Source organism: Triturus cristatus, chromosome 8, assembly GCF_964204655.1.
Source record: "Triturus cristatus chromosome 8, aTriCri1.1, whole genome shotgun sequence".
NCBI lineage: Eukaryota > Metazoa > Chordata > Amphibia > Caudata > Salamandridae > Triturus > Triturus cristatus.
In genome coordinates this window covers 1,562,706,714-1,562,731,129 of record NC_140591.1, presented here as the reverse complement: position 1 = coordinate 1,562,731,129, position 24,416 = coordinate 1,562,706,714, and the positions used below count along the sequence as shown (strand labels likewise).

At 46.8% G+C, this 24,416-nt stretch overlaps 1 protein-coding gene across 1 annotated transcript in view; it reads right to left on the bottom strand.

Annotated features, from left to right (window-relative positions):
• The window catches only part of LOC146806150 (olfactory receptor 51E2-like), a 37,976-nt gene extending 14,354 nt beyond the window's left edge, over nucleotides 1–23,622 (bottom strand). Inside the window, exons 1-2 of the mRNA XM_085620595.1 lie at nucleotides 22,917–23,622; nucleotides 22,491–22,620 (exon numbers count right to left, since the gene is read on the bottom strand). The gene's annotated coding sequence lies outside the window, so the exon portion shown is untranslated. The remainder of the gene's footprint in view (nucleotides 1–22,490; nucleotides 22,621–22,916) is intronic.
• Between the last annotated feature and the right edge of the window lie 794 nt (nucleotides 23,623–24,416).

Sequence of the window (24,416 nt, the reverse complement as noted above, 5' to 3'; positions counted from 1 at the left end):
TCCAAAACGGTCACTTAAAACCAAATGGTAGTGTAACATTGCACTGCTATCAATATCTGTGCACATTTTACCCTAGAACATAAAAGGAAATAAGAGTAAAATATTAGAAACATTTTCTTAATGCATTTTCTTAATGCTAAATTGGTGCATGCACCTCCGAACACCTGACATGCACTCTCCCCAACGTGCGGTCCCTGCACAGGCACGCTGTAGAGATATGGGACCTGATCGACAGCCTCTCACCCGACGTCGCCTTCTTCACGGAAACCTGGACCAATACCACCTCCGGTCCTGACATCGCCACTGCCATCACCAACAGCTACAAGATCCAGAGAAAGGACTGCCCCCACCGCCCAGGAGGAGGAATCGTCATCGCACACAAGACCCCCCTCCAACTATCCACCTCCAGCACGAGTGACCCCCACTCCAACACAGAACACCTCCACTTCCAGATTCAGACCTGCCCCAAGACCACGCTACGTGGCACCCTCATCTACAGGCCGCTGGGACCTCACACCCAGTCCGCAACCACCATCACCGAGCTCGCCGCACCCCACGCCATCACCTTCATGGACTACATTCTACTCGGGGACCTGAACTTCCACCTCGACAGCTGCAACAACCCTGACTCCAACACTCTCCTCGAAAAACTCGCCAACCTTGGACTGAAGCAGCTGGTCAACACGCCCACTCACAAAGTGGGACACACCCTCGACCCCATCTTCGCCGGAAGGCCAAACATGAGCTTCAGCCACACCACCCAGCCCCCCTGGATGGACCACCACTGCGTCCACTTCATCTTGAACACCACCACCACACCCAAGCCCCCCCTCGCACGCCACAAAGGAACTGGAGCAAGGTCACAGAGGAACACCTTAACACTACCCTCTCCAAGACCCCCCTTGCGCCAGCACCGACACAAACTCCGCAGCCAAAGAATTGAACAGCTGGATCTCCTGCTGCGCCGACAAGCTCGCACCCCTCCGCCAAACAACGCCCTCTGAAGGCCGCGTGGTTCACCACATTTACATAAAGCCAGACGCTCCTGCAGATGCCTAGAGAAAACCTGGAGAAACCAGAAAACCACGGAAGCATGGAACAACCACAGGAGCACCCTGAAGGAATACCACCGGCGCATAAGGGACACCAAACGGACCTTCATTAGAGACATTTCCTGGCCAAAATTCACCGCTAAAGGGACTAGGCAAGTCCTTGCAGGAACGTGGATATTTTCTTCCCTTCCCCCGCTGCCGCAGCTCCAACTACGCGGTCGCCGAGCGGGGAAGGATAAAGTGGACTACACCTCCCAGCGTCCCCTGGGACGGGGACGCCGACTGCCACCTTCCACTTCCTGCCTGGAGGCAGTTAAGAACAAGCAGCCGCTCCGGCTGAGTGGGGGACATTTCCTAGCCAAAATTCACCGCTAAAGGGACTAGGCAAGTCCTTGCAGGAACGCGGATATTTTCTTCCCTTCCCCCGCTGCCGCAGCTCCAACTACGCGGTCGCCGAGCGGGGAAGGATAAAGTGGACTACACCTCCCAGCGTCCCCTGGGACGGGGACGCCGACTGCCACCTCCCACTTCCTGCCTGGAGGCAGTTAAGAACAATCAGCCGCTCCGGCTGAGTGGGGGACATTTCCTGGCCAAAATTCACCGCTAAAGGGACTAGGCAAGTCCTTGCAGGAACGCGGATATTTTCTTCCCTTCCCCCGCTGCCGCAGCTCCAACTACGCGGTCGCCGAGCGGGGAAGGATAAAGTGGACTACACCTCCCAGCGTCCCCTGGGACGGGGACGCCGACTGCCACCTCCCACTTCCTGCCTGGAGGCAGTTAAGAACAAGCAGCCGCTCCCGCCTCGCGGGACGCGCGCGGGCGGAGCCCGGGCAGAGGGCGGGCCGTCTGTGGCCGTCCAGGGCAGACCGAGGCAGGGCAGGGCCACATCTCTAACAGCGCCACCTCTACGCCCATGGTAAGATAGACTTAAACGTAAGTTTTGTGTGCAGGTCTACATTGACTACAGGTGCACGTATACCTGGGCCATGGGGAAACGAAAGTCTATGGAGGCCGGGGGAGGAGATGGAAAACCCCCTAAAAAAAGGAAGGGTAAGAAATCTAGAAAAGTGGCCAGCCGTGCATCCGAGGATGTTCTGGAGCGAATTAATGTTCTTGTCGATGAGTGTAGGGAGATCATCGACTCCGATCAGCATCAGTGTAGCGGGGAGGTCCCAAGTGAGAAGGGGGACACACAAGAACCCCAAGAAGTCAATAACATTTTACCAATAATACTAGCAATGTTTCGGGCCAAAAGAAAACCTAAAACATTGGCCAATAATGACATTGAAAATAGGGACTGTATGATCATACAAAACAACGACCAGAAACATGCAGCCAAGGATCAACTGGAAGGCGTGACCAGTGATATTTTACCAGCGGTTGTTGTCCCTTTAATACCCTGTCATAATAGGTTCACAGTCCTGGCTGATATTCATAATGTGCCCCCCGTCGATCAATTAATGTCACTAGAAACAGATATTACCCCAGCTGAAGGCGAGATGGCTATCTTGGACGCTGTCCTCAATCACAGCGTTAGAAAGGGAGTAGCTGTGAGCGAAGAAGTATCCAACTTAACAAATCTTGTCAACCTTCTCCGAGATGAAATAGAGTCACTAAAACTATTAGTGAAGAACCTAAGTATACTAGTAAGGGGTGAGGGCGAGGGAGGAAGCAAAATCAAAGCTAATGCAATAAAAAGTCTGCAAGATAGCTTCCCCCTGAAACGAAAAAACAATCAAGCCTCAGCTAAGGGTAATGGTAATGACTTAATCGTACCACACTCGATTGATCCGAGTGAGAATAGACCTGCCTTACAGACAAGACCACAAGAAGCACTTATATCTAATGCTCCTAGAGTCAAAACGAATGCCCAAAATACCCAACAGAAGTTAAGAATTTCGGAAGAAGGAACAACCGTAATGCCTAGAGCCTGTGAAAAGAATAAAATACCAGCTGTTAGCATCCAGGGGAAAAGAGGGACTAGCGATACTAACAAAGGACACCCTTCAAATAAAATCTACATGACCAGTGTCCCCAAACTTGCTAAAGGCAATAGGGAGTTACCCGACTCTCTCACAAACAAAGCCATTCATTGGTTGCGTCATGTGAGAGGTTGTCGGTCAGTGATAAGGGAAGATATCCTGCAGGCAAAACGGATTAGTGCCCCTAATCACAAATATGACTCTATAGAACTTACAATGAAGCATGCCTCCCTTGCTGAAAACCTCTTAGCCCTAGAATTCAGGACTAGTGCCCCTGCACAATCTAAGATCCAGTTAAGAAAATCTTGCCCCCAGTTCCAAGAGCTCTCCTCTCGAGTCATGGGTGGAGTTCACGAGAGAAGCTGCTCAGGACTGGATTGCAATGATTGACATCAAATATACCAAACTGATGGGATTGGGATCACGGAGGAGCTCGTGGACCAAATAGAAATAATAGGGCCCTTAGAAATAGAGAACACCACAGATGTGAATGAAGTTTACCCCCCAAAACCTAATATCGAACTGGGTGTAACCTTCGGGGATACTTCTGAGACTAGTCCAATAGTAAGACCTGTCAATGTAGAAGAGCTGGGTCTGTTTGCAATCCCGGTTGTATCTTCCGTTAATGGAATCTCAGAAGATTTATGGGGATATAATGGTACGCTAGTCTCCTGGAACATAGCGGGGTTAGGCTCTAAGCATGACTCACAGGAATGGAGAAGTTTTATAAACTCATACGATGTGTGCATCTTCCAGGAGACCTGGCTCTGCGAGCCATGCTTTAATGAAGGCTTCCTGAATCATTACATCCCAGCAATAAAAGGTGTCAAGGGGCGTTCAATGGGTGGCCTTACTATTTGGGTACGCCAATGTTTAGCGCTTACTGTTAAAGTAATTGACATTAGAAGTAGAGACATTCAACTTATTAGAATCGACTCGGGTCCTAAGGGTTGTTTTGACATCTATAATGTCTATGCCAGGGGCAATAGGGGAGGAAGGTCAGAAGTTTGTGCAGCTTTGGTTTCCCTCCTAGAAATTCACTCGCTTGATAACAGAATTGTGGTAGCGGGTGATTTAAACAGAACTTTTGAACCCTTGGCTATTCAAGATGACTGGGCTGGAGATGAGGAAGATAGGCAATGGGGTGTCCCCAAATTGCATCTGAAACCTGTCACCCGATGGTCTGAGGATATCATTTCCTTAAATGCAATTTGCTATGAAAATAGCTTGAGGGCATTAAATGGAAGGAAAAGAAGTGACAGGTTGGGGGCTTGCACTTTCGACAACGGGAGACATAGTAGCCGAATAGACTACGTTCTATGTAGTCTTAAGCTTTGGGGACAAGTGATCGATATGGAGGTTAAAACTAGAATAGAAAGCGATCACAATCCGTTATGTGTTAAACATAAATGGTGGGCTCCATATAGTATGGGTGAGGCATGTGAGGTAGTTAATGCCCCTTTGATTGTCCCAACCAATGATATGCACAGGCTGAAATGGTTGCATGTTAAGGCTAACCAGCAAACTATAAACAGCATTAATTCCCAGGTTGATGAAGCGGTAACACTTCTTGAACAATTAAACCCTAAATATCCAGGGAGTGATAAGGCAACCAAAATCCATGAGAACCTCTTCATAGCTATTAAGGACTATTTCCAGAAACCAGCAAAGAAAGGTGACATAAGAAATGCCAAACCAGTGAAGTGGTATAATGCTGAGTGTCTATTCGTCTTGCCAGAACTGCGTACAGAAAAAGCATAGCCAATGCGAAGAAACTGTGGGATGAGCAGCATTGGCGAGAGTTAAAGGAAGCAAGCGACAAAAATGACTCTAGACTATTCTGGAACATTGTCAAATGGGGCAAGGGGGGTTCACCAGAGCCCCCTGATAATAATGTATCCCAGGAGGACTGGATCAACTACTTCAAGCCGCAGTGTGCAGAAACTCAGTCCAATAACTTGATGAATGAACATAGACCTTCTTATTATAAAGACAATTTATTCTGCAGTAATGAGGTTATGATGGCCTTGAGTACAGTTTCAAATGGTAGAGCCCCGGGTCTAGATGGGGTGCCGGCAGACCTTTTCCTCAACGACAAGGAGCGCTGGTGTAAATACATCCTTCTCCTATTGAATGCGGTTGCTCAGGGCGCTAATATACCGGCGTCATGGCAATGTGCAATTATAATTCCTATCTATAAGAAAGGAGATAAATCACAACCAGGTAATTATAGGCCCATAAACCTAATTGACACCATCCAAAAGGTGATAGGTAGGGTGGTTGTCAACAGACTTTTGGACTGGGCCGAGGAAAATACCGCCTTATCACCATTTCAAGCAGGCTTCCGAAAATCTGTAAGCACAACTTTCGTTTTTCCCTTCTACAATGGAAAACCGTGCTACTAAGGAAGGGTAGCCTGTACGCAGTCTTTGTAGATTTGCGGGCCGCCTTCGACCTCATTCCAAGGCCCAAACTGTGGCAAGTGTTGAAGAACCTGGGCATCCCTGAAGAACTTTTAACGATGTTAATGAGGCTCCATGAGGCAAATTACGCGAAGATTCAGTGGGGAGGGCATGGTAAGGTAACCTCTGACTTTCCAGTGAAGCGTGGGGTACGACAAGGATGTTCTATGGCCCCCACACTGTTTACACTGTATATTAATGGAGTTGTTTCCCGCATGTTGGCAGAGAATGTTGATGCCCCGTTACTGGCTGGTACCAAGATACCGATTTTAATGTTCGCCGACGACACTCTGATTTTATCCAAGACCCCAAGTGGTCTACAACACGCTCTAATAATCTTTGATCAATTTTGTAAGGACCACGGACTAGAAATTAATGTGTCTAAGATTAAGTCAATGGTTTTTAACCCTCCTCGTGGCCGTAAACCCCATATTGTTATGAATGATCGCCCATTAGAGATTGTCAATGCTTTTACATATTTGGGAATCCACATATCAAACGATTTAAGTTGGACCAAACATATAGATACTGCAAGTTTAAAGCATAGGCAAATAGTTGGTGCACTTGGTTCTGAGCACAGAAAATCCCTAACAAAACCAGTAAAACCTGTGCTCCAGGTATATGAGGCCAAAGCTTTAGGATCATCACTTTATGGTGCAGAGTTATGGGGCTATGAGAACCTAGGGAAACTACAAACTTCGGAAAATAAGTTTTTTCGATTATCACAAGTCTTCCCAAGAACACCCCCCTGCTGCCACTAAGGTATGATCTAGGCAGAAAGGCATTAATTGACTTAGCAAGATTAAGACCTATTATGTATTGGCATAGACTTTGGACTACACCCGAACTCTTACACTGTGCGGAAGGATTTAAGGATATAATCAATGGAGATGAGTACCACAAAATAGGATGGCTAAATGAACTAAGGAAAATACTGGGCAAACTAGGCCTCTACATGTTATGGGAAAATCTGGAGGTGGTCACTTTTCCAACAAAGTCTAAACTTAAAGAGATCTATTGGGAGAAGATGGCAGAACGGACTTGGAATGAAACCAACCAAGAGATTATGGCTGGAAAATTTCTGCAAGCAAAGTTCCTCCCAAGTCTAGAACCATACTGGGACACTATCACTAGCCCAAGGGATAGGAAGTTGCTTTTCCAGATTAGAGCAGGTTCTCTCCCTCTTAAATCCCTAACAGGTAGGTGGGGAGGCCCCTCAAATAGTTCTTGCCCATCCTGTGGAGCACATGACGAAACAATCGGTCACTTTTTATTTGCATGTAAATCCTATGTAGAGCCCAGACGTATCTGGCTTACTCCCATGTGTAAGAACTTAGGTACGACCAGCAGTGTAGTGGCATTAAGAATTATTTGTACTAGTTCTTCATTGTTTATACTAATAGCAACTTCTAAATTTCTTGGCTGGTCATGGTCCATTAGACAAAAGTTTTTAGATAAATGAATGAACAGGAGGTCATTAATCAGAGTGTACATATTTTATCTTTAAATTTTATGTGACAATGCATGTGATACATTTTTTATTACATTTTTCCTAACTCTTTTTCATCCGATTTTTTATAACAGCTTTTTAATGTTGTTTGTAAAGCTTTTATGAGTTTATTCTCGAATAAAGCAATTTTAAATTTGAAATTTGACAAAGTCCAGACAAACAAGACCAACGCCAAGGAACTGTTCAACTTCATACAGCAGCTCACCAATTCCCCCAGCAAAGCCACTGATGTCACACCTTCCCAAGAACTCTGCGACAAGCTCAGATCCTACTTCCATCTAAAGATCAAGGTCCTCTACGACAACTTCAGTGAACAGATGCCGGACACCACCCCTCTCCCCTCCACTGTAGGAAAGCCAACTCTCATGACCTGGGATCCTGCCACTGTCAAACACATCACCACGACCATGAAGAAACCCCACTCAGGAGCCCCAAATGGACCCCTGCCCACTGCACATATTCCACAGGGCCGCCGCCGCCATCGCACCCGAACTAGGACGGACAGCAATGTCTCCTTTAGATCCGGCATCTTCCCAGACGACTGAGAGCGGGCGGAGGTCAAACCCCTCCTTGAAAAACCAACGGCCGACCCAACGGACCTGAAAAGCTACCAGCCCATCTCTCTCCTCCCCTTTGTGGCCAAAGTCCCGACGCAAGGATACAAGAAGCTGCCCTTGACTGGATACAATCCTTCCTCTCCAGCAGAACCCAAAGGATCAGACTCCCTCCCTTCCTCTCCAAACCCACCAAAATCAACTGCGGAGTACCCCAAGTATCATCACTCAGCCCCACGCTCTTCAACATCTACATGGCCCCCCTCGCTGCCATCGTCAAACAGCAAGGGCTCAGTATAGTACCCTATGCTGATGACACCCAGCTCATCCTCTCACTCACGAAGAATCCCGAAGACACCAGACTCTGCTTCCATGAAGGAATGAAGGACGTCGCAGCTTGGATGAAAGACAGCTGCTTTAATCTCAACTCAGAGAAAACCGAGGTCCTCATCCTCGGACCATGCACCTCCACCTGGGACAATACCTGGTGGCCCTCCACCCTCGGGAATCCACCCACCCCTTCAGACAATGTACAAAACCTCGGCATCATCCTCGACTCCTCCCTCACCATGAACCGGCAGATCAACGCCATTGCTTCCACCAGTTTCAACTGCCTACGCATCCTCCGCAAGACCTTCTAATGGATCTCCCCGATTGCAGGAAGACCGTCACCCACGCTCTCATAACCAGCAGACTGGATTACAGCAAGGCCCTCTATGCCGGAATCAACATAACTCTTCTACATAAATTCGAAACCATCGAGAGCGCCGCAGCCAGACTCGTCCTCGGGATACCACGTCACGAACACATGACCCATCACCTACAAGACCTCCACTGGCTCCCCATCGAAAAGAGGGTCACCTTCAAGCTCCTCACCCTCACCTACAAATCCCTCAACAACATCAGACCTAAATACCTCAATGAGAGAGTCTCCTTCCACGTACCCAAGAAGAACATCTGCTCCGCCAACCTCGCCCTGGCAGAGGTCCCCCGCATCCGCAGAACCAGAACAGATGGGAGAGCCTTCTCCTACATCTCAGCCAACACCTGGAATGAGCTCCCTGTGAGCATCAGATGCTCCCCGACCTTGCATACGTTCAGGACGGACTTCAAGACCTGGCTCTTCGACTCATCTGGAGCTGCTCCCCCCCCTTCCTAGCACCTTGAGACCCTCATGGGTGAGTAGCATGCTTTATAAACCCCCTGATCGATTGATTGATTGATTTAAACTTTCTGTCTGATCAACCTAGAGATTCTGACACCTTGTTTAATTCCTGAGCAAGGTCCCACACTAGTTTTTGAAGTCCTTGTTGTGTTTAGCAAAAGGAACTGAAAAATCATTTACGCTTAAAGTCACAAGACTTGCCTCTAGAAATAGAGTCTTAACAATCCAAAATGGAATTGGGATTTTTACTAAAAGTTTAGCTATGCCTCTGAATGGCACTGCTGCTCACCAACTTATGCATACTTTTGAACTTCAATCCTACAGAATGTACGTATATGCATTTGCAAAATGTTAACCTGCCTAGAGGAACGGAGGATTATCTAAAAGGAAGGATATCCTAGTGTGGTGGTATTGAGACTTAATCACAAACATAACTTTGCATGTTTAGATCTCATGTGTAGATCCACACAGAGATGTAAATCTCCTCATGAATGAGGCACATCATTTCCACATGTAGCTTTACACCTAGATTTAGACTTATACATTTCCGCTCATTCAAATGATGCAGCGGAGAATCCTTCAACTGAATTTATTACTAAAATGTTACTATTCATAAGCTTCCACCTGTTTGTGGAGTTTCCAGTACCAGGGTGGTGATCACCTTATAGACAGTGACTACGTCTTTTGAGGAATGAGAATGTCATGCATTGGATCCTCTGATGTAAATGTACTAAGGATCAGTTCCATCGTAGTTATAGATCTATGTGGTTGTGTACCCTCCAGGCAGTAGGGAGGCCAGTAATTTTGTTTGCTGCTGGCACTATAAGCCCTAACACTGGATACAGACTAAACAAGCTTGGGGTGTGGCTGCAATGGCAGCATCCTGCTTAGTGTAGGTAACACCACAGACCATTCCACCTGGTTATGCTTATTGTCCAATGAGATGCTGTATGTGTGCCTCTGCCTCAGAGTTCAATTATTCTGCGCTGGAGCCAAACTGCACAACTAGGAAGAAAATAGTGAAGCAAATGATTTTCATCACCATAGAACCTAAGACAGTTTTTATTTAAGAATGCCAACATCTAATAGCTTTAGATCTTGATCATGGCTAGGTATCCTGTCTGAGAACTATGTCTTTAGAGTTCAGGGAATGGGATTAACCCCTTCGCTGCCAGGCCTTTTCCCCTCCTGTGCCACGCCCTTTTTTGGCTATTTGGGGTAGTGCGCGCTGAGGCCCCTGTAACTTTTTGACCACATAAGGTATCCACGCCAAATTTGCGTCCTTTTCTTCCACCATCATGGGGATTCTAAAGGTACTCAGGGTTTGTGGATTCTCCTAGAGGGGTAACAGAAATGAGCCAATATACAGCAACATTTTGTTTTTTTTTCGGAAAATGGGAAAAACGGGCTGCAAATGAAAGCATCTGGGGTTTTCCCTGCAAATGTTATCAAAAAAGGGTTTGTGGGGTTGAAATCACCATTTTCCCAGCTTTTTGGGGATACCAGACTTTTGTCAGAAACCCAACATTTTTACACAGTTTTGGCATTTTTCTGGGACATAGCCTATTTTTGCTATTTTTTGTGCTTTTGACCTCATTCCAGTTAATGGCAGAAATGGGTACAAAAGCAATAATGGATCCTGGAAAGCTATAGATTTTCGAGAAGAAGACAAAATTCAGAATTCAGCAAGGGGTCATTTGTGTAGATCCATCCAGGTTTTTTTATAGAAACTAACAGTTAAATATAAGATAAATTGAAAATTAGTTGAAAAAAACAGCCTTTTGTGTCAAGGTTTTCACCTGTAACTTCTTCTAATTATGACAGCTCTTTGAAAGCAATATACCATTACATCCGCTGGACATTACTGGTTGTGGGGATATATAGGACTTGTAGGTTCACCAAGAACCCGACGAACCCAGAGCCAAAAACTGAGCAGCAACTTGCAATGTTTTTTTATTATGTACCGGGTATATAGTAATTATTCTGTAAAAATGTGTACATGGAAAAATCGGTATGAAAGACACCTATGTATTTCTGAAATGGGAACAAAATATAGAGTTTAGAAACAGTAGATATTTGCACATTTCTGAAATTGGGAATACTCATACTATCATGAGAATTATCAGTCATTTTTTAGAATTACTTCTTTTTTACACAATATCTTTCATTTGGAAGGCAGAAATGCATCGAAAGTCAATAGATAATAACCGTTCCTTTACAAATCTGAATTACCCTAAGTCTCCTGATAGAAATGGTACCTCACTTGTGTGGGTAGGCATAGTGCCCGCGACAGGAAACGGCGCAAAACGCAACGTGGTCACAACTCAATATCGCTGTGAAAATGTACCCTTTTTTGGCAAAGTGCCTGGCTCTAGTTTTTGAACCCTAGCTCTGCAGGCCCCTTGGGAAACCAAGCAAACCTATACATTTTTTAAAACTAGACACCCAGGGGAATCCAGGATGGGGTGACTTGACTGCCTCCCACCAGGGTCTGTTACCCAGAATCCCTTGCAAACCTAAAAAATTGTCAAAAAAACCACATTTTCCCCACATTTCTGTGGTGGAAAGTTCCGGAATCTGCGTGGATCTACAAATTTCCACCCACTCTGCGTTCCCCAAAGTCTTACGAGAAAAACAGTACCTCACTTGTGTGGGTCGGCCTAGTGCCCGCGACAGGAAACGGCGCAAAACGCAACGTGGTCACACCTCAATTTCGCAGTGAAAAATGACCCTTTTTTGGCAAAATGTCTAGCTGTAGATTTTGAACCCTAGCTCTGCGGGCACCTTGGGAAACCTAGCAAACCTATACATTTTTGAAAACTAGACACCCAGGGAAATTCAGGATGGGGTGACTTGACTGCCTCCCACCAGGGTCTGTTACACAGAATCCCTTGCAAACCTGAAAAATTGACAAAAAAAAACACATTTTCCCCACATTTCTGTGGTGGAAAGTTCCGGAATCTGCGTGGATCCACAAATTTCCACCCACCGCGCGTTCCCCAAAGTCTTACGAGAAAACGGTACCTCACTTGTGTGGGTCGGCCTAGTGCCCGCGACAGGAAACGCCGCAAAACGCAACGTGGTCACATCTCAATTTCGCAGTGAAAAATGACCCTTTTTTGGCAAAATGTCTAGCTGTAGTTTTTGAACCCTAGCTCTGCGGGCACCTTGGAAAACCTAGCAAACCTATACAATTTTAAAAACTAGACACCCAGGGGAATCCAGGATGGGGTGACTTGACTGCCTCCCACCAGGGTCTGTTACCCAGAATCCCTTGCAAACCTAAAAAATTGACAAAAAAACACATTTTCCCCACATTTCTGTGGTGGAAAGTTCCGTAATCTGCGTGGATCCACAAATTTCCACCCACCCCGCGTTCCCCAAAGTCTTACGAGAAAAACGGTACCTAACTTGTGTGGGTCGGCCTAGTGCCCGCGACAGGAAACGCCGCAAAACGCAACATGGTCACACCTCAATTTCGCAGTGAAAAATTACCCTTTTTTGGCAAAATGTCTAGCTGTAGTTTTTGAACCCTAGCTCTGCGGGCACCTTGGGAAACCTAGCAAAACTATACATTTTTGTAAACTAGACAGCCAGGGGAAACCAGGATGGGGTGACTTGACTGCCTCCCACCAGGGTCTGTTACCCAGAATCCCTTGCAAACCTAAAAAATTGACCAAAAAAACAAATTTTCCCAACATTTCTGTGGTGGAAAGTTCCGGAATCTGCGTGGATCCACAAATTTCCACCCACCCCACGTTCCCCAAAGTCTTACAAGAAAAACGGTACCTCACTTGTGTGGGTCGGCCTAGTGCCCGCGACAGGAAACGGCGCAAAACGCAACGTGGTCACACCTCAATTTCGCAGTGAAAAATGACCCTTTTTTGGCAAAATGTCTAGCTGTAGTTTTTGAACCCTAGCTCTGCGGGCACCTTGGGAAACCTAGCAAACCTATACATTTTTGAAAACTAGACACCCAGGGGAATCCAGGATAGGGTGACTTGACTGCCTCCCACCAGGGTCTGTTACCCAGAATCCCTTGCAAACAAAACAAATTGACAAAAAAAACACGTTTTCCCTACATTTCTGTGGTGGAAAGTTCCGGAATCTGCGTGGATCCACATATTTCCACCCACACCGCGTTCCCCAAAGTCTTGCGAGAAAAACGGTACCTCACTTGTGTGGGTCGGCCTAGTGCCCGCGACAGGAAACGGCGCAAAACGCAATGTGGTCACACCTCAATTTCGCAGTGAAAAATTACCCTTTTTTGGCAAAATGTCTAGCTGTAGTTTTTGAACCCTAGCTCTGCGGGCACCTTGGGAAACCTAGCAAACCTATACATTTTTGAAAACTAGAAACCCAGGGGAATCCAGGATAGGGTGACTTGACTGCCTCCCACCAGGGTCTGTTACCCAGAATCCCTTGCAAACCTAAACAATTGACAAAAAAAACACGTTTTCCCTACATTTCTGTGGTGGAAAGTTCCGGAATCTGCGTGGATCCACAAATTTCCACCTACACCGCGTTCCCCAAAGTCTTGCGAGAAAAACGGTACCTCACTTGTGTGGGTCGGCCTAGTGCCCGCGACAGGAAACGGCACAAAACGCAACGTGGTCACACCTCAAATTCGCAGTGAAAAGTTACCCTTTTTTGGCAAAATGTCTAGCTGTAGTTTTTGAACCCTAGCTCTGCGGGCACCTTGGGAAACCTAGCAAAACTATACATTTTTGAAAACTAGACACCCAGGGGAAACCAGGATGGGGTGACTTGACTGCCTCCCACCAGGGTCTGTTACCCAGAATCCCTTGCAAACCTAAAAAATTGACCAAAAAAACAAATTTTCCCAACATTTCTGTGGTGGAAAGTTCCGGATTCTCCGTGGATCCACAAATTTCCACCCACCCCACGTTCCCCAAAGTCTTACAAGAAAAACGGTACCTCACTTGTGTGGGTCGGCCTAGTGCCCGCGACAGGAAATGGTGCAAAACGCAACGTGGTCACACCTCAATTTCGCAGTGAAAAATGACCCTTTTTTGGCAAAATGTCTAGCTGTAGTTTTTGAACCCTAGCTCTGCGGGCACCTTGGGAAACCTAGCAAACCTATACATTTTTTAAAACTAGACACCCAGGGGAATCCAGGATGGGGTGACTTGACTGCCTCCCACCAGGGTCTGTTACCCAGAATCCCTTGCAAACCTAAAAAATTGACAAAAAAAACACATTTTCCGCACATTTCTGTGGTGGAAAGTTCCGGAATCTGTGTGGATCCACAAATTTCCACCCACCCTGCGTTCCCCAAAGTCTTTCAAGAAAAACGGTACCTCACTTGTGTGGGTCGGCCTAGTGCCCGCGACAGGAAACGGCGCAAAACGCAACATGGGCACACCTCAATTTTGCCGTGAAAAATGACCCTTTTTTGGCAAAATGTCTAGCTGTAGTTTTTGAACCCTAGCTCTGCGGGCACCTTGGGAAACCTAGCAAACCTATACATTTTTGAAAACTAGACACCCAGGGGAAACCAGGATGGGGTGACTTGACTGCCTCCCACCAGGGTCTGTTACCCAGAATCCCTTGCAAACCTAAAAAATTGACCAAAAAAACAAATTTTCCCAACATTTCTGTGGTGGAAAGTTCCGGATTCTCCGTGGATCCACAAATTTCCACCCACCCCACGTTCCCCAAAGTCTTACAAGAAAAACGGTACCTCACTTGTGTGGGTCGGCCTAGTGCCCGTGACAGGAAATGGTGCAAAACGCAACGTGGTCACACCTCAATTTCGCAGTGAAAAATGACCCTTTTTTGGCAAAATGTCTAGCTTTAGTTTTTGAACCCTAGCTCTGCGGGCACCTTGGGAAACCTAGCAAACCTATACATTTTTTAAAACTAGACACCCAGGGGAATCCAGGATGGGGTGACTTGACTGCCTCCCACCAGGGTCTGTTACCCAGAATCCCTTGCAAACCTAAAAAATTGACAAAAAAAACCACATTTTCCCCACATTTCTGTGGTGGAAAGTTCCGGAATCTGTGTGGATCCACAAATTTCCACCCACCCTGCGTTCCCCAAAGTCTTTCAAGAAAAACGGTACCTCACTTGTGTGGGTCGGCCTAGTGCCCGCGACAGGAAACGGCGCAAAACGCAACATGGGCACACCTCAATTTCGCCGTGAAAAATGACCCTTTTTTGGCAAAATGTCTAGCTGTAGTTTTTGAACCCTAGCTCTGCGGGCACCTTGGGAAACCTAGCAAACCTATACATTTTTGAAAACTAGACACCCGTGTGCTTCCAGGGAGGCATGGCTTGCGTGGATCTCCCAACGTTTCCTTACCCAGAATCCCCTGCAAACCTCAATTTTAGCTGAAAAAATCACATTTTCCACACATTTTTGTGTGGGAAAGTTGTGGCATCACCGGGCTCACTCAAATGTCCCACCACCCAGCGTCCCCCCGGGTCTCCCGGTAAAAATGGTGCCTCACTTGTGTGGGAGGCCCAAGTACTCGCGACAGGTAAGGGCCCAAAACGCAGTGATGCGACATCAAAATTGCCTATCTCAAAACCACCTGGTTTTGCAAGGGGGGTCACTTGGGTTTTTGGCCCGGTGCTCGGCGGCCATCTAGGGAAACCTACCAAACCCATACATTTCTGAAAACTAGACACCCGGGGGCTTCCAGGGAGGTATGGCTTGCGTGGATCCCCAACGTTTCCTTACCCAGAATCCCCTGCAAACCTCAATTTTAGCTGAAAAAATAACATTTTTCACTCATTTTTGTGTGGGAAAGTTGTGGCATCACCAGGCTCACTCAAATTTCCAACCACCCAGCGTCCCCCCGGGTCTCCCAGTAAAAATGGTGCCTCACTTGTGTGGGAGGCCCAAGTACCCGCGACAGGCAAGGGCCCAAAAAGCAGTGAGGCGACATCAAAATTGCCTATCTCAAAACCACCTGGTTTTGCAAGGGGGGTCACTTGGGTTTTTGGCCCGGTGCTCGGCGGCCACCTAGGGGAACCTACCAAACCGACACATTTCTGAAAACTAGACACCCGGGGGATTCCAGGGAGGTATGGCTTGCATGGATCCCCCAACGTTTCCTTACCCAGAATGCCCTGCAAACCTCAAATTTAGCTGAAAAAATCACCTTTTTCACACATTTTTGTAGGGGAAAGTTGTGGCATCACCGGGCTGACACATATGTTCTACCACCCAGCATTCCCCCGGGTCTCCTGATAAAAACGGTGCCTCACTCGTGTGGGAGGCCCAAGTACCCGCGACAGGCAAGGGCCCAAAACGTAGAGAGGCGACATGAAATTTGCCTAACTCAAAACGACCTGGTTTTGCAAGGGGGGTCACTTGGGTTTTTGGCCCGGTGCTCGGCGGCCACCTAGGGAAACCTACCAAACCCACACATTTCTGAAAACTAGACACCCGGGGGATTCCAGGGAGGTATGGCTTGCATGGATCCCCCAACGTTTCCTTACCCAGAATGCCCTGCAAAACTCAATTTAGCAGAAAAAATCACCTTTTTCACACATTTTTGTGTGGCAAAGTTGTGGCATCAGTGGGCTGACACAAATTTCCTACCACCCAGCGTTCCCCCGGGTCTCCTGATAAAAACGGGGCCTCACTCGTGTGGGAGGCCCAAGTACCCGCGACAGGCAAGGGCCCAAAACGTAGTGAGGCGCACTACGTTTAGGACCCTTGCCTGTTGAGGCGCACTACGTTTTGGACCCTTGCCTGTCGCGGGTACTTGGGCCTCCCACACGAGTGAGGCACCGTTTTTATCGGGAGACCCGGGGGAATGCTGGGTGGTAGGAAATTTGTGTCAGCCCACTGGCCATCTGCCGCCCTGGGGGGGAATCGGGGAAGGGGGTTTCATCCCGATATGCCCCTAAAGGGGCAGAAAGACTGTAGCTACTTTTTGTGGGGGTGGGGGCATTGGTATGACCATTTTGGGCAGCCCCCATGCATAAAAAAAGCCGGCATACTCGCTGGCGCCTAGTGGGCTTTCTGCCCAGGGGGCAGATCAGGGGCCACTGCCACCATCTGCCCCCCCCCCGGGAGGGCAGATGGTGGCAGTGATTGGAATTTCTCTGGGGGTGGGGTGGGGTATTGTCATGCCCGTTTTGGGGGGCCCCTACCCCTACACTAATAAAACAAAAAAATCCATGGTTTCTAGTGGGCATTCTGCGCCCCCCAGGGGGGCCATATTGGGGGCTACAGCTCCCATCTGCCTCCTGGGGGGCAGAAAGACTGTCATTTTTGTGGGGGGGAGGGTGGGGGCATTGGCGTGCCCGTTGCGGGCAGCCCCCACCCTAAAAAAAAACAAAAAATGAATCTTTGTTTTTTAGTGGGCTTTCTGCCCCCCGAAGGGGCAGATTAGGGGCCAATGCCCCATCTGCCCCCCGGGGGGCATAAAGACTGTAGTAATTGGGGGGTGGGGTGGGGGCATGGGCCTGCCCGTTTTGGGCAGCCCCCACCTCTATTTATTTTTTTATATTTCCCTGGTGTCTAGAGGGCTTTTTGCCCCCCCGGGGGGCAGATTGGGGGGCCAATGCCTCATCTGCCCCCCAGGGGGGGCAGAAAGGCTGTAATGGTGGTGGGTGGGTGGGGGCATTGGCCTGCCCATTGCGGGCAGCACCCACCCTAAAAAAAAACTAAAAACTAATCCCTGGTTTTTAGTGGGCTTTCTGCTCCCCCGAAGGGGCAGATTAGGGGCAGAAAGACTGTAGTATTTGGGGGTGGGGTGGGGGCATGGGCCTGCCCGTTTTGGGTAGCCCCCACCCCTATTTTGTATTTTTTTTTTTAAATCCCTGGTGTCTAGTGGGCTTTTTGCCCCCGGGGGGGCAGATTGGGGGAGCAAAGGCCCTTGCCCAAGGGGCCGCTCCCCCCTCCCTGGTGTCTAGTGGGTGGATCCCTGCTTGGGGATCACCCTCCTGTGACGATCCCCAAGCAGGGATCCACTGGGGAGGGGTACCATTGGAAAGGGGAGATTCTCCCCTTTCCAACGATACCTCTCCCGTCTTTCTACGTGCTCAGGGGGCTGAGATAGCCCCCTGAGCACGTAGAAAGTGAAACTGAAATGAGCCTCTTGGCTCATTTCAGTTTCACTTTCACTGTAATGACGTCGGCGCGACATGCACGCCGATCGTCATTACAGTGAAAGGGGGGGGGGGAGGGAGCTGGGGAAGCTCTTCCCCAGCTCCCGAGGCTATTTTGGCAGAAAGGGAATCCCTCCAGTGCCCGCACAAGAGGGATTCCCTAGGGTATGCCTCATGACGAGCTGGACTCATCATGGGCACAGCGCGACTGTGCTCCATGACGAGTCCAGCTCGTCATGGGCATACAAGGGGTTAAGACACCTTGCTAGAGATTTCTCTAGTGAACACATAGACATTTCAATGCAATTGATAAACATTCTAAAAGGGCTCAGCACATCTACCACTTCCTTTTGGTACAAATGACAGCACATTTCTTCATGTGAGAGAGAGGCTGTAATGAATGGAATGAGCAAGCTATCTGCCCGATTAGTGAAGATGACTGGTAAACTAGGGAACCATTAACTACTGGAGCCTCTTCCTTCGACTTGGTCCTTAAACCCGTGATCTCGGGTTTTCATTTTGACCACCAGTGAATAGACAGTTGCAATAACCGATGAGTCCAATTTGCTGAAGGAAAGGACTGAAAGATTAACGCCCTTTACTGATCTACAGGTATCAAAGAGTGAATTGCAGTAGAAAAGCAAAGTAAATCTTAATTGCTTTGTGAACAGCCACAGTTAGACCTGTTAGACCTGACAGCTGAAGTTGGTCTTCACCTAAATGTTTTGTTTTGTCTTACTCCTCTAGTTTTTTGCTGCTCTAGTTTTAGCTGACCTTAGAATTCTGTGAACAATAACACTCCCAACCAGTGCTAGCATGTGTGTGCTCTCTCCTCTATCCATGGTAGAATTGGCACATTTTAATTACTTGTAAGTCCCTACTGAAGGGGTACTAAAAACTAATCCCCTTTTTTAGTGGGCTTTCTGCCCCCCCGAAGGGGCAGATTAGGATCCAATGCCCCATCTGTCCCCCGGGGGGGCAGAAAGACTGCAGTAATTGGGGGGTGGGGTGGGGGCATGGGCCTGCCCATTTTTGGCAGCCCCCACCCCTATTTATTTTTTTATATTTCCCTGGTGTCTAGAGGGCTTTTTGCCCCCCCGGGGGGCAGATTGGGGGCAAATGCCTCATCTGCCCCCCAGGGGGGGCAGAAAGGCTGTAATGGTGGCGGGTGGGTGGGGGCATTGGCCTGCCCGTTACGGGCAGCACCCACCCTAAAAAAAAACTAAAAACTAATCCCTGGTTTTTAGTGGGCTTTCTGCTCCCCCGAAGGGGCAGATTAGGGGCCAATGCCCCATCTGCCCTCTGGGGGGGCAGAAAGACTGTAGTATTTGGGGGTGGGGTGGGGGCATGGGCCTGCCCGTTTTGGGTAGCCCCCACCCCTATTTTGTATGTTTTTTTTAAAATCCCTGGTGTCTAGTGGGCTTTTTGCCCCCCGGGGGGGCAGATTGGGGGAGCAAAGGCCCTTGCCCAAGGGGCCGCTCCCCCCTCCCTGGTGTCTAGTGGGTGGATCCCTGCTTGGGGATCGCCCTCCTGTGGCGATCCCCAAGCAGGGATCCACTGGGGAGGGGTACCATTGGAAAGGGGAGAGTCTCCCCTTTCCAACGATACCTCTCCCGTCTTTCTACGTGCTCAGGGGGCTGAGATAGCCCCCTGAGCACGTAGAAAGTGAAACTGAAATGAGCCTCTTGGCTCATTTCAGTTTCACTTTCACTGTAATGACGTCGGCGCAACATGCACGCCGATCGTCATTACAGTGAAAGGGGCGGGGGGGGGGAGGGAGCTGGGGAAGCTCTTCCCCAGCTCCCGAGGCTATTTTGGCAGAAAGGGAATCCCTCTAGTGCCCGCACAAGAGGTATTCCCTAGGGTATGCCTCATGACGAGCTGGACTCGTCATGGGCAAAGCGCGACTGTGCTCCATGACGAGTCCAGCTCGTCATGGGCATACAAGGGGTTTAGACACCTTGCTAGAGATTTCTCTAGTGAACACATAGACATTTCAATGCAATTGATAAACATTCTAAAAGGGCTCAGCACATCTACCACTTCCTTTTGGTACAAATGACAGCACATTTCTTTATGTGAGAGAGAGGCTGTAATGAATGGAATGAGCAAGCTATCTGCCCGATTAGTGAAGATGACTGGTAAACTAGGGAACCATTAACTACTGGAGCCTCTTCCTTCGACTTGGTCCTTAAACCCGTGATCTCGGGTTTTCATTTTGACCACCAGTGAATAGACAGTTGCAATAACCGATGAGTCCAATTTGCTGAAGGAAAGGACTGAAAGATTAACGCCCTTTACTGATCTACAGGTATCAAAGAGTGAATTGCAGCAGAAAAGCAAAGTAAATCTTAACTGCTTTGTGAACAGCCACAGTTAGACCTGTTGAACCTGACAGCTGAAGTTGGTCTTCACCTAAATGTTTTGTTTTGTCTTACTCCTCTAGTTTTTTGCTGCTCTAGTTTTAGCTGACCTTAGAATTCTGTGAACAATAACACTCCCAACCAGTGCTAGCATGTGTGTGCTCTCTCCTCTATCCATGGTAGAATTGGCACATTTTAATTACTTGTAAGTCCCTACTGAAGGGGTACTATGTGTAACATGGGCCTGTAAATGAAGTGCTACTAGTGGGCCTGCATCGCTGATTATGCCACCCACATAAGTAGCATCCCAAGCATGTCTCAGGCCTGCCACTGCAGCTTTTGTGTGCAATTTTAAAGTGTCATTTTGATCTTTCCTAATAAACCCTTTGCCAGGCCTAAACCCTCCTTTTTAATATATTTCAGTCACCCCTAGGCTAGGCCTTAAGTAGCTTATAAGGCCAGGTACAGTTTATTTTAAAAGTTGGGCATGAACTTTTAACTTTTACATGTCCTAGTAGTAAAAATTACTAAATTCATTTGTCACCACTGCAAGACCTTCCTCTCCCGTAGAATAACATTGGGTTAATTTATTACATTTAATAAGTGATAACCGTCAATTGGGAGTAGGTAGGAATATCAAGTGAGGTTTCTAAAGAATTGCAATTTAAAGCTCTTTTTATTGGAATGTCAGAGTTTAAGTCGCAATTCTGAATATAGAAACTTTTAGAAAGTTTACATTTTCTTGTTCCAACAATTTGGCATCTACAGCCTGTATCCTGGGTCACATGACTAGATGTAGCTGTCAGTTGTCCTTTTTCTATTTCTCCCAGACAATGGAATAATGGGCAATAGGTGTTGACAGGATGGGACAACTTAGACTTGATGAGAGGGGGGAGCTGTCACATACTGCACTTTCACATCACAAGGCTCTGCCTGGACACACTAACAAAGAGACTGACACTAGTCATTTGTGACCCCGGACAAACGGAGCCAGGGCAAGGAGGTCGGAAATTCCAAACACCTCTGATGGTGGAAACCTCCAGAACCTTCTCCTATGACAAAGCTGGAACCAAGTATAAATAATGGACCCTCAGACCCTACTCTTCACTACACCTCTTTACCTGTGGATGATTTAGAAGGACTGCTGTGCTGCTATTCTGCTCTCCTGTTGCCCTGCTGCCCTACTGCCTGAGTGAACCCAGGACCACCTGAGTGGCTCAATGGGCTAGTTGGTTGAGCTCCTGCTCAGAGCCTTCGAGAAAGAAAAGGCCCCAACCAGTTTATATCCAGCACCTGGATTCTGTCTGAAGTGAGCTGTACCCCCAAGTGGTGCCACTCCAGACCAGGATCTTTGAAAGTGAGCCTGAAGGTGCTGTGCCAACCCAGCCCTGGCCCTGTGAGCAGAACTGACGCAAGGTGCCGCTTCTCCTCACAGCGCGTTGCATCGCTGACACTGGACTTTGCAACCTGCAGCTCCCTCAAAACCACCACTGCACGATACATCCTCAACGTATGACTCTGCATCGCAATCTGCTTGTGGCTGGCATCCTTGATGACAATGCAAACATTTGCATCACCGCCCTGCAGCTTCCTCAGAACTGCTGCTGGGTGATGCATCTTTGACGCAGTACTTCTCATGCAAGCCCCTCGCCCCTGACTTGCTTCAACCGATTTTATTATTTGGGAATTCCTACAGACATTTATATCTGACGAAGGAGTGATACTTATCAGGCACTAAGAACCTTACTAATGGTCTTGTGTGTCCAGAACGTGTGAATTTTGGATCCCTTTCGGAACGGAATTACAACCTAAACAAAGGTTCCTAACTAAGGGATTTTATTTTTAGCCCTGAAGAAGTCTCTACTTACAGTAGTAGAACGCGACAAAACACGTGTTGGCTAAGGCTTTGATTAATATTGACCACAAGAGGAACAATAAATTAAGTGGTCTGATCAAGCATGGGACCAATAATTTTCTTAGATTGTCTTTAACTTGTTTAAAATACTTTAAGCGTGTGCAGGGATTTGTTGTGTTGTTTATTAAAAAGAAATGTGAGAACATGCACTGAAGATGGAGGATTTTGGTAAAATATCCATGCAAGCATTCACACTGACGAAGGGAATTCAATTGCAAAGAATATATTTGCTGCTCAATTCATCACTTTTTTGTGACATTTTAAATTTTCAGTTAAAGCTTAATAAATCGGACACCATTTTGCAAATTTTGGGAGTAAAAAATTGGTAAATTTCATAGAGTTTACAGGGTTATAGATTTTTTGCTATCCTAATCCTCACAGTTTGCATACCTACCTTTAATTTTTCCTTACTCATTCTTCTCCTGAAGCCATCTTTTTACAGTTAAATTCATTTCCATGTTGTAATTCTTTGGTTCTGGTGCTACATATTTGTGACATTGCACATTGGTTCACTTCATTGCCTTCTGTCAGAATACAAAGGTAAACAAAGACGCGTGTCATAATACACGATAAAATAATGTACAACTGTATACTATAAATAATGGGGCTGTTGGCAAACAAAAACATTTGTAAATGCATTGAAATAGTGTTAGATGACAACTCAGTAAAGCTTTTTGTACTTTCAATATGCCTGGCAAACGTAAACCTGTGCTTTACATTGCATTTACAAAAACACATATCTAAAAATAGCTACATCAAATGATTTCCTAAAATATTATTGCAAAACTTTAAAAATATACAAAGGAACTTCATTACTTACATATGTCTCGGATCTGAATCATAGGACGTTTTTTCATCATCCTCACTTGAATTTTGGTGTGAGGTATACATTCTTTATATTTAAGGCATTTCTCACATAGGCTCAGTCATGCTCCTCTAATGTAAATCGCTACAATTTCATAAACTAAAATAAAAATGGAATGATAAGGTAAGAAAATGCCATAGGCCTGCAACATTTTTTCAGCCTTCAATATTAGGTATCGCCTAGAATCTTCTTTAGCTTCTCTGTAGTCCAAGACCTATTGTGTCTCGCACATTAGGATATAGGCATGCACTGCTTTGGGTCAGCCCTTTACTCTTGGATAGCTTGGATAGCTCGTTTCCCTGTTTATATCCAATGGCTTTTTTGCTCTTCTTTGTCCCACCTCAGAAGCCTTTCCATTTTATTGTGTCCGGCTTGGATGACTTCTGTACTTCCAGTGCCTCCATTCTGTGTGCTACTATGCTTCTTCAATCACTCTGTGGGAGTGCATGTGTTTTCTTGCTGTCTTCCAAGTGTGCTGCTTCTCCATCAGATTCCACCTCCTCTTTCAGTGTTGCTTCCTTGTTAATTCTCACCGCTTCTTGTTGTTCCTCTGCCCTCCCTATTGCTTCTTCGGCTCATAAACTTATACTTCCTCTCCTTTCTACTCCTTTGCAATCACACAGCCCCCAACCGCTCCATGTCTTCTTCTTTTCAGATTTATTTCTTATGTTTTTTGGGGGATCAGCAACTGGATTTTGCTGCCAGGCTGCTACTTTCCACAGGGTAACAGGGTAAGTAAATAAAATATGACAGCCTCGTCGTGCAACATGGGCATGTTTGAGAGAGTGAATTATTAATTGGGGTGGATGGAAGTCCACTACTAGTAATTCATTTACTCATCTCTTATAACCAGTCAAAGGTTTCAGTAAATTAAACTTGAGCTGAACCCCTGGTAAAAATTACACAGATCAAACTTAACTTAATGTGTAAATCATTTAGAAGCACCAAACTATTAAAATGTCAAAAACACAACACAAAAAAGCCTCCCCAATTTATAGAAATGCGATATTTAATAAAAAATAACAACATATGACAAAGATCCAACGAGGGGAATCGGGGATAGGAAATGTATAGATTTAAGGAAAAATAGCATCAAGCAGCACTAAACACCAATTTCAGTCTATAGCAGCGGTAGACTGGACCTGGGTATGATTTCAGGCCGACCTTGATAGAGCTCAGGTTGGATACACCACCGGAGTGTGTTATGGTCGAAGATTATACTTTGGAACATAGGGGCTTATTTATGAGAGTCCTGCGTCACTTTTACTCCAGGTCAAGGTAAAGTGGTACATGCATGTGCTGGAGCGGGTAGTACTAAATTTTGTATACCCCTCCATTCTGCATGTTTATATTAATCCGAATAATCTATTAATTGTAATAATATTAATCCGTTTGAAGTGATAACTCACCAATTATATTAACAAAAGAATTACACGTGGGATTTGCATTGTGCAT